General features: G+C 31.9%; 1 protein-coding gene and 1 long non-coding RNA gene across 51 annotated transcripts in view; both read right to left on the bottom strand.

Moving 5' to 3' along the window:
• The window catches only part of rbfox3a (RNA binding fox-1 homolog 3a), an 886893-nt gene that overhangs the window by 137085 nt on the left and 739925 nt on the right, over positions 1-9883 (bottom strand). The window lies entirely within an intron of this gene.
• Positions 1388-4193, bottom strand: LOC147841443 (uncharacterized). Its single transcript, XR_015504318.1, has 4 exons — positions 4151-4193; positions 3235-3274; positions 2993-3136; positions 1388-1658 (listed from the first exon to the last, which is right to left on the bottom strand). It is a non-coding gene; the product is annotated as an uncharacterized LOC147841443 (long non-coding RNA).

Genomic DNA, 9883 nt, shown 5'->3' with positions numbered 1-9883 from the left:
AACTGTACATGTGACAATACAATTTCTTGTCCATGTTGAAGATAATACATCTACATAGGTTAACTGCCCTTTTACTCAAAGGGGATGAGTAGAGCCCCGTAGAAAAGGAAAAAGTATTCACATTTCAAACGAGAAATGAGTGAGAGAATATCAGCAAGACTATTACCTATGCTATGTTCAATAAATAATGTTGGATATAATAGTCTGATATATACTGATCAAGTCAATAAAAGCTGTTTAAAAAATACTCATTGTAAAATAACAAATTTATGCCTGGCTTTCATATATGTCATAAATATATGCACAATGACCTTATTCAGATAGTCTTTAGTTCATTAAAATTTGTATCTGTTCCATTTTATTACAAAAAGGCTTTAAACTACATTACCCACAATCCTTTGTCGCTGTATAGATGGGAGGGGAAAGACATGGCGCTACAAATTGTAGTTCCTTGAAAGGTGTAGTTAGGGTTAAGTTTAGGGTTACGATCTTGGTTAATCGTTAACTATTTAAAACACAGTGATAACTCATTGATAAAGGACACTGTTAGTAAAGTGGCAAAGTTAGCAAAACATAGTTAGCAACACGAAGGATCTTTTAATTTGGCTTTGAAGTTATAGTCCAATCACAACGTCGCAATCTACGTCACACTTTGTCTCTATTTGGTAATCTTCCGGCTGAAGGTTGATTATAACCTTATAATATAACTGAAATATCAAAATGTGTATTAATATTACATGTTATTTATTGTCTTATTAAAAATACAAATGTATATTTACCGTGAGATTACTTTGTGGGGATAACCTGATGTGCAAAATGATCATAGTAAAACCAGATCATAGGCAGTATACTTAATTTGAAACGAATAAAAAAATAATAAAAAAGCTTCATGTTTGAAAACATTTCAAGCATTTGCTGTAACTAAACCCTGCATCATGTAGGTATACAAATATAAATATATGTCAAACTTAAATGACAAATATAGTGCCCATTAAATAGTATAAATAGTAGTTCATTGTAAATGAGTATGCAAATAAACACAATACATTTTTAATGAAACATTTATAATTTATTTATAATGCCACAAATAAAAATAAATAATAAAAATCACACAAAAATGCAAAAATATATATTTTAACCAAAAATATATATTTTATAAGTTTTTAATGCAATAATATATTACCATACATATATAAATGATTAAAAACAATTATAATTGAAGGAAATGTATATTTTGTATTATTATTATTGTATTTATTTTGTGATATTTATTCATGTCATACATCTGGTATGTCAAGCTCAAGTAAAACTGCACTGCAAAAAATATTTTCAAATGATGCCTTTGGAAATGCCATTATAATAAACAGCTTTTACAACAACAAGAAGTCAAGTTCATGACAAATGCAAATTATGTTTATAATAACAACTTTCTGAACTTAAACATCAAAAGTAGAATAAGTTCAAAACATATTCAAGTATTTACTGAAGAATAGCAAAAACAATTTTTACAAAACACTGAGAACCAAAGTGTGCTTGGTGAGTCCAGGTGTTTATGCTGACTAGACTGTCATATTGCAATCCGGTTAGCATGAGGAGACTTGGGCGTAAAGTGTCAGCAATTCCTGGAGGGCTCCCATGTGTTATTCCAGGTTTTGCCACTGTAAAGTATTAGAAGTGCACAACATCATTACTGAACAAAGAATGAGCGTTAGGTTTCATTTAGAAAGTTCAGTGATATTTATTTATATATGTAAAGTGTCATTAAACCTGGCACTCTTGAATTAATTGTATAATAGGTTAAACATTTCCAGCATGTTTCCATTTATTCCAAGCAGATCTGTCAGTTCTACAAACTCAGAGATCAGGATAGTAACTGCACTTCTCATTATGAACACCCTTATCCTTCACATACATTTTTATCACCAATGATGTCCACTGCTGTAGTTTTCATTGAAGGGAATGCTGACACAAATTCCAGCATGATTTTTTAAATAGCAGAATGGGTATTATTGGGCCAAAACCTTAAAAAATATAAGATGCAAGATTTGAATCTTGATGAACATATTGTTAATTCACGTCTTGCAATTTAAAACACATCTCATGTTTGACTCATCAATTATATGAAAACTACAACAGCATACTGTGCTTCACCCGAAAATATTTCTAAATTATAACAAGCTTATTGCTTTACATGGCTAAACATTTATTTTATGCCTGCATGATTCACTGCTATTACTGTAACCCATTACACTCTTAACCCAAACTAGTTGACTTTATTAGAAAACTGCATCGAAACATGTTGCCTTAAATCCTTTATGTTTTTACACAAGGTGAAACTAAACAGCCCACTTTAAATTAACCCAGAACCTTTACAATCTTCTTGAACTTACAGTAATATTTTAATTCAAGTATGGCTGTTAAGTTGTACCTTGTATAAAATGTAAGGGGTTTAAGCCACTGGGTTTCTATACAATTTTCTAGTAAAGTCAACTAGATTGGGTTAAAGGAACAGTTCACTATTTACTCTCCTTTAAGTGGTTGTAAACCTTTTTTAAAAACTTCCAAGTTACTTTGTGTTGAACATGAAGGAAGTTTTTTGAAGAAAGCTGGAAAGCTGAAAACATTGACATACATAGTAGGAAAAAACAAATACTATGGAAGTTAATGTTTGCAGGTTTTCATCTTTCTTTAAAATATAATTTTTTTGTGTTTAACTGAAGTAAGCAAGTCAGACATATTTGGAACAAGTGAAGGATGAGTCAATAATGACAGAATTTTCATTTTTGGGTGAATCTCTTTAAGAGTATACTGAAAGAAATGTCCTACTCAATGAAGCTAACTTCAGCTGCATGTGTAGCCCCATGAGTACTTATCTAGAAATCAAAACAATGATCACGTCCGTCCCATTTTAGGCCCTTTATATCATATTGGCCACAGAATGGACTACTTAGTGTTGCAATAAAATAAAAAAATTAATAAAACTGTGACTTACCACACAATACAAGACAAACAGTGAATTTTCAGCTCTGCCTTTGCTGTACACAAGATGTGGTTCCAGCTTCAACACTGATCTGAGTGGGGCAGTTGTGCAGCTCTGTGAGGTTGTGACTGTTTAGCTGCAGTGCTGTGAAGAGTTCTTTATTAAAAGAAAGTACATTCTTTTAAAATCTGTACATAATAACAAAGAAATTACAATGATTTTAAATAATGATTAATTCTGAACAAAAACATTACCCTTAGTCAAGATGAATTTATATGTCAAAAGTTTCTGCATCTGAAATGAATAAAAACAGATGTGACATTAGTTAAACCCACTAAACTACTAGATACATCAGTACTGCATTAAGCAGTTGTAAAGTAATGTAAGTGTAGTCCAAAATGAGCCTTAATCTGTTTAAGATAATGATTTAAAAAAACGTTGCTTGTGTTAAAAGCAATCCAGCCACTTTTAATACATATGATCAATGGTAAATTTCTGAGAAGGTGCAAGGTAATCCTTGAATTTTACCATTACCATCCTGACTGACATAATATTTGAAAAGAAGACAGCTTGTTGTGCCTCTTTACCACAATTTAGAGATGATAGATTCTTTCTTTTATTAAATAAATTGGTAAAGGCCAAATTGTACTGGTAATAGTGTATGATATTCATTGTGTGACATACATCAGCTTAAGTTATACTTGAGCTTTTGTTATGCTATATATATATATATATATATATATATATATATATATATATATATATATATATATATATATGTGTGTGTGTGTGTGTGTGTGTGTGTGTGTGTGTGTGTGTGTGTGTGTGTGTGTGTGTGTTTTAAGGCATGGAAAATAATTGTTTTTACAATAAACCTTTGGAAACACTTGATGTTCTTTAATATTGAAACAATTACGAATACATTTGTATTATTAGAGTTGCATATTGCATATTATATATAGATTTTGCACGAATTCTATTGTGGAAAACAACAATCTGGTTACACTGTTCCTTATCTTAAAATGTATATATTGTTCTAATGCATGACCAACGTTATATGTGAGAAAAATATGTTTTTAATAAATGAACTTGATGTAATTAGATAACGTCGCTAGTTTACAGTACATGCTTTATCAACAAATCGTGTTTATTTGTTTACTTTTTACTTACCTTGTGGAAAACCGCAGTGAACCTTGGGATCGCAATGAACCTTGGGATAGCGAGCATAGACTGTAAAAAATAGATCGCCACATACAATGACCCCAACTTTAATAAATAATTTAAAATGAAAAATATCAGCCGAAAACATTTTTAAACTTAGTACTTGAAATTTAATATTTTTTTAAAGTAAAAAAATAATAAATAATATGAATGAATCAAAGTTTTATTAGGCATAGTTACCCTAAACTGGACAACCGAATATATTTTCACTCATTAAATATAAAGTAAATGATAACATATTTATAAACACCAACTAATCTCCAATAAAAATATAGTATGCAGCATTAACGTAATATTTAATGTTGACAGTTGAACTCATCTGAGAACTCACCGTTGATGCAGTTTGACCAATAGCAGAGCGGCGTTAAACTCACCGTGAAGGGATGTCACGTGGGCCGAAGTTTATTCATACAGTAGTTTCGACCCCGTTTACAGACGCTTTTCATGAACAAAATAAAAATTACATATTTTTAAAATAAGAAAACTAAGATAATAGGCGTAAATCAGGTTTTAAAAATTGCGTTGACATCTATTGGTAACTATACGAGCCTCCAGCGTCTCCCTATGACGCCTCAGGCTCAGGCACAGATTCTATAGGGAATCCCTGCACGTCTAAATATGACGCTAAAGGGGTACCCTGTGCGTCAATAACTGACGCCGAGGGTTCCTGACCAAGCGTCAGTATGTGACGAGTTGGGAGTGAGAATGTGTTGTATATACAGACAAGCATATGAATGTAAACATAAGCAGATCTCTGCGTCCAGTAAGTCCAGATTCTGCTTTGTCCGTCTCTTTTTTTTTTCTTGACCGGGTTTTCTGAGCCCCTACCTGAGCAGCTTCATAATACTGCTCTAATTCGTTTTGTCCCTTGACAACAGTTTTTAATAACTTTTATTAATTAGGGCTGTCCTATGGCCTGTCAGCTGGAATATTATTTTATTCAGGGACCATTAGGCTGTCTGTTACCCCTGTAAAGTGTGTGTGTGTGAAGAGGAGAAACTGCTTCAGTGAATGACATCAGCATACATCACTCCTGAATGACGTTATTACTCATTTTATACCCAGACAAAATCTGTGGCCATTTTAGGGGGAATCTGTTCAGTTTAGCCTATTAAAGTGCTTATTTGTGCAAGCACCAATATAATATTAAGTAATCACTGAAAAGATTTAATGACACAGTAAATGTAAAAATAAATAAATAAAGTAATAAATAAATAATAAAATAAATACTAAAAATAGTGTCAATATAACTCAACAAAGGTTTGCATGTTTTGTAAAAAGATTTTAAAGACCCTCTTAATGAAAACCTATCATTAAACACACTTTTATCCATCTGTCATGTGAAGGTGGAGATATTTGTTTCCACTTAAGGAGAATAAGCTTCCTAGCCAATAATGTGGTGAAAGCAACAGTGTTCTGTGTTGTTGAAGGCAAATTTGGCCCACAAGGAATTCTGAACAGTGCAGTTGGAGGGTTTGGAGTAGCTGATATGTTAAAGGTTGTATCAAATATTTTAGGCCAACACTGTTAATCTTGAACAAGACCAAAACATGAGAGTGTGATTTGCTGGGAATTGTTGACACCTACAAGTATAACTTCTATCTGGGTATACAGTGCTTAGCATAAATGAATACACCCCATTTTGAAAATGAATATTTTTATCCATTTCTCAGTCAATAGTTCATATGTTTTGGTGCATTTGAACAAAACAGATTTAATAAACAGATTTATTTATTAAAATATCATTTTAGTCAGCGAACATCCTATTAATGGAAAGATAATACTTTTAAAATAAAGTTAAATATTGCAAAAACAATTACAAACTACAAAATTTCAGCAACATTTAAAATCCAGTTTGAGACAGAATTATTAGCCCCCCTTTCATTTTTCTTTTTCTTTTTTTTTTTCTTTTTTATAAATTTACCAAATGATGTTTAACAGAGTAAGGACATTTGCACAGTATCTGATAATATTTTTTCTTCTGGAGAAAGTCTTAATTGTTTTATTTCAGCTAGAATAAAAGCAGTTCTAATTTTTTAAAAACCATTTTAGGGACAAATTTATTAGCCCACTTTAATCTATTTTTCCTCGATAGTCTATAGAACAAACCATCGTTAGACAATACCTTGCTTAATTACCCTAACCTGCCTATTTAACCAAATTAGCCTAGTGAAACCTTTAAATGTCACTTTAAAGTGTATAGAAAGTATCTTGAAGAATATTTAGTAAAATATTATTTACTGTCATCATGGCAAAGATAAAATAAATCAGTTATTAAAGATGAGTTAAAAAAAAAGATTTATTAAAATTATTATGCTTAAAAAACTGTTGAAAAAATCTTCTCCACCTTTAACCAGAAATTGTGGAAAAAATGAAAAAACAGAAAAAATAAACAGGGTGGGTAATAATTCATGGGGTTTAATAATTCTGACTTCAACTGTATGTTCTTAATTGTTTTGTTTGTTTTATTTATTTTATTGTCTGGCCAGGGCAATGGTAGCACCTTTTTGCCCAAGATAAATTTCCTCTCTGGAACAATTAAGTTTTTCCTAATCCTAAAGCTTCCTATATGAAAATATGAATTTAAATGAAAGATTTGTAAGGGGTGTACTTACATATGCTGAACACTGTATGTTTTTTAAAGAACTATTCTCGCTAAATAAACATTTGTTTAACAAAATAAAACACAAAATAAAATCAGCAATGTTGTGAACTATTACAATTTAAAATTTATTCTGTTTTAATATATTCCAAACGTTTTTCTGCCCTGATTTAATGGCTGAATTTTGGGTAGCTAATAACTGAAGTCTTTAGAATTGTGATCATTCAGAAATGACACAGATATACTGATCGGATCCTTAATAAATATTCTTTTTAATATAAAGTCTGAAAACATAAAACTGATTTTTTTAGTCACGCCTACTGTCTTTTAAAAACGAAATATGTTCAATTTGTCTATAAAAATGTGTCATATTTAAGCTTATTGACACATACTGTAAATATTATGAGACCATTTCTATATTATTATGATATTGTTCATGTAATATTTGTTTCTAAAGCTCACCGAGATTGCAGTATTTGAAAAAAATGCAATAATATTCTGAAATATTACTAGAATACAGAGTGATGTCTCATTTAATGTTTTAATTTCTGTGATGACATAGCATCATTACTCCAGTCTTTAGTATCCTCTAGATCCTCTAGAATCTACAAATTATCTGATGATATGTAGTGAAAAGAACAGCTTTTATATATCTTTGGACACATTAGAAATGTCTTCAATGCAAATTTAATTTACTTTAAAGGTAAATCTGTCCAATTTGGCTATACAAAAACATCCTATTTACACATATAGGTTTATTAACTCACTAAACATAACTGTATGTCTCATAATTAATAAAGCGAATAGCATTTGAGGCATTCTCCCTTAATGAACTGCCATTCTCTAGCTGAAAATCCAACATGCCCTTCTGTCTAAGCGTAACTTGCTGCAAGCCTGTGTGTTTGTTCCTCTAGCTGATTTAAATTTCGCACAGATCTCATCGCCGCAGTGTTTGAGTAACTCTGTAATTGAACTGTTGAACAAGAGCGGAAAACATCATCTGCGTCGACGTGGGATTCGACATGATGCCGCGAGCTGTCTTCAGCTCACCTCTGCCATATCAGATGTCGTTCTGCCTACAAGAAATCTTTCGCAATAAAGGAGACGGAGATTTGCCGGCATTATACTCTTGACGTGAAGTGGATCTGATGGTCTTAGAACACGAGACGGTGTGTGCTACACCGCAGGGGATGAACTGTCCTAGAACACTAAATTGGTATCAATGGCAGGGCATGGTGTAATAAGAACTTCTGGCTTCGAAACACTGGCGTCTCAGAGTTCACATCATTCTGCCATCAGCTGACTAAACTGTTGAAGTAAACTAGTCCGACGCCTTCAGGAGCAGTGTTGCACAACCAGCAGGAAACAAAATGCTTTCTCAAGTTTGCAGGGACATAGATTTTGAATGCAGCTACCTAAAGCATTTTTTTTAACTATCACAAACTTTGATTGGTTTGAAAACGAATTCATGAATTTTTTTTCAAGCAAAAATAACTAGCAATAACTCATTTTGGTCCCACTTCATATTAAGTGGTCTTAACTAATATGCACTTACACTAAAATAAATAATCTGTTAAAATGTATTTATCATAGATACATGTCGTTGCATTGTACTATATTTGATTAAATACTTACATGTAATTACATCTGTAATCAATATCTGTCACTGCATATATATTTATACTGTTGATCCATCCCTTCATCCTAACACATCCTTAAACCTACACTGTACAGTAAAAAAATACTGGTTGACTTCAATTTTTAAGCTGAATCAAACCAACCTTATGAGTCCAATGAACTTATATTATGTTAAACTAGCTTAAAACTGCTTGAATAATTTATAAAATTAAGTCAGAACATGATTAACTTAGTTTAATAAGTTACTATGAACTAAAAACATATGCTGACTAATTGTTCATATAATTTTTTAATCATGTCACTAAAACTCTCCCTAAGCCTACCCATTTCAAAACTCCATAGCACCAATCTGCAATACATTATGAACACATTGTATTTATAGTTTAATGTAATTACATACTAGTTAAGGACACTTAATATAAAGTTGGATCCTATAAGTTCAGATAATTAATATCTTTTTTCATGATGGGAGTACATGGTATTTTTGAATATTATTGAAGGCTTGGTTAATTAGTTTAACTAGGTATTAACTGTCATTGAGAAAAACAAATCTACTTAAGAACATAATGCTTGCCATACATTTTTATTCTAGCCAATGTAAAAAAATACAACTTTCTTCAGAAGAAAAACTATAATAGAATCATTTCAAAAAGAATCAAGGTTTCATAGGAGGGCAAGTCATTTTGTGTGTGTATAGCCCTACAATTACACATATATGTAATATGATTTTATATAGTGTTTTTTATTTATTTATTTTTTGTAATAATATTTACATGTACATTTTTATGCTGTTTATTACCATATGTGCATTGTTTTGAATAAACAAAGTTCAATACAGCAGTATTTGAAACAGACTTTAGTAACAAACTGAATTCACACATGGCTTCAACGCTTGACTGAGGGCATGTCTGAAGTTGGGGCAAACGTGATCGTCATAGCTGCGTCAGCCAATGAAATTAGCCCACAATCGGCTACTGTCTGAGCTGGGGTGTTTGCATAAAGCAATTTAATTGGCTGACGCTTTCGTTGGTGATTGAAAAGTTGAGAATTTCCAGCCTGATCTCACGAGAAAACGTAAGTATTTTACGTTTTGCCAGTTTAGTGGCTAATTAGTCTGAATTCAGTCGTACGAAATTGTAAGATTTTAAAAAGGAGGCATGGCACCTAACCCCACCCCTAAACCCAACCGTCATTGGGGGATGAGCAAATCGTACTAAAATGTAGAAATTAGATCGTACGAATTTGTAAAAATTAGCCACTAAATTAAAAAGTTACGAATTGCCGTGAGATTGAGTTGGAATTTCAGAACTTCTGCAGCGAGCAACACCACTGAAGTGGCGCCGATAAACCCACAATTCAGTTCGGTAACGCCTGACATCACCTATTTAAAGTGAATAGGAATCGTGTGAATGGAACGTAATACATGCAACCCAGGCTTATTC

This window comes from Danio rerio, chromosome 12 (assembly GCF_052040795.2).
Source record: "Danio rerio strain M-AB ecotype USA chromosome 12, GRCz13ab, whole genome shotgun sequence".
Lineage (NCBI taxonomy): Eukaryota > Metazoa > Chordata > Actinopteri > Cypriniformes > Danionidae > Danio > Danio rerio.
This window is presented reverse-complemented; position numbering and strand designations above follow the sequence as displayed.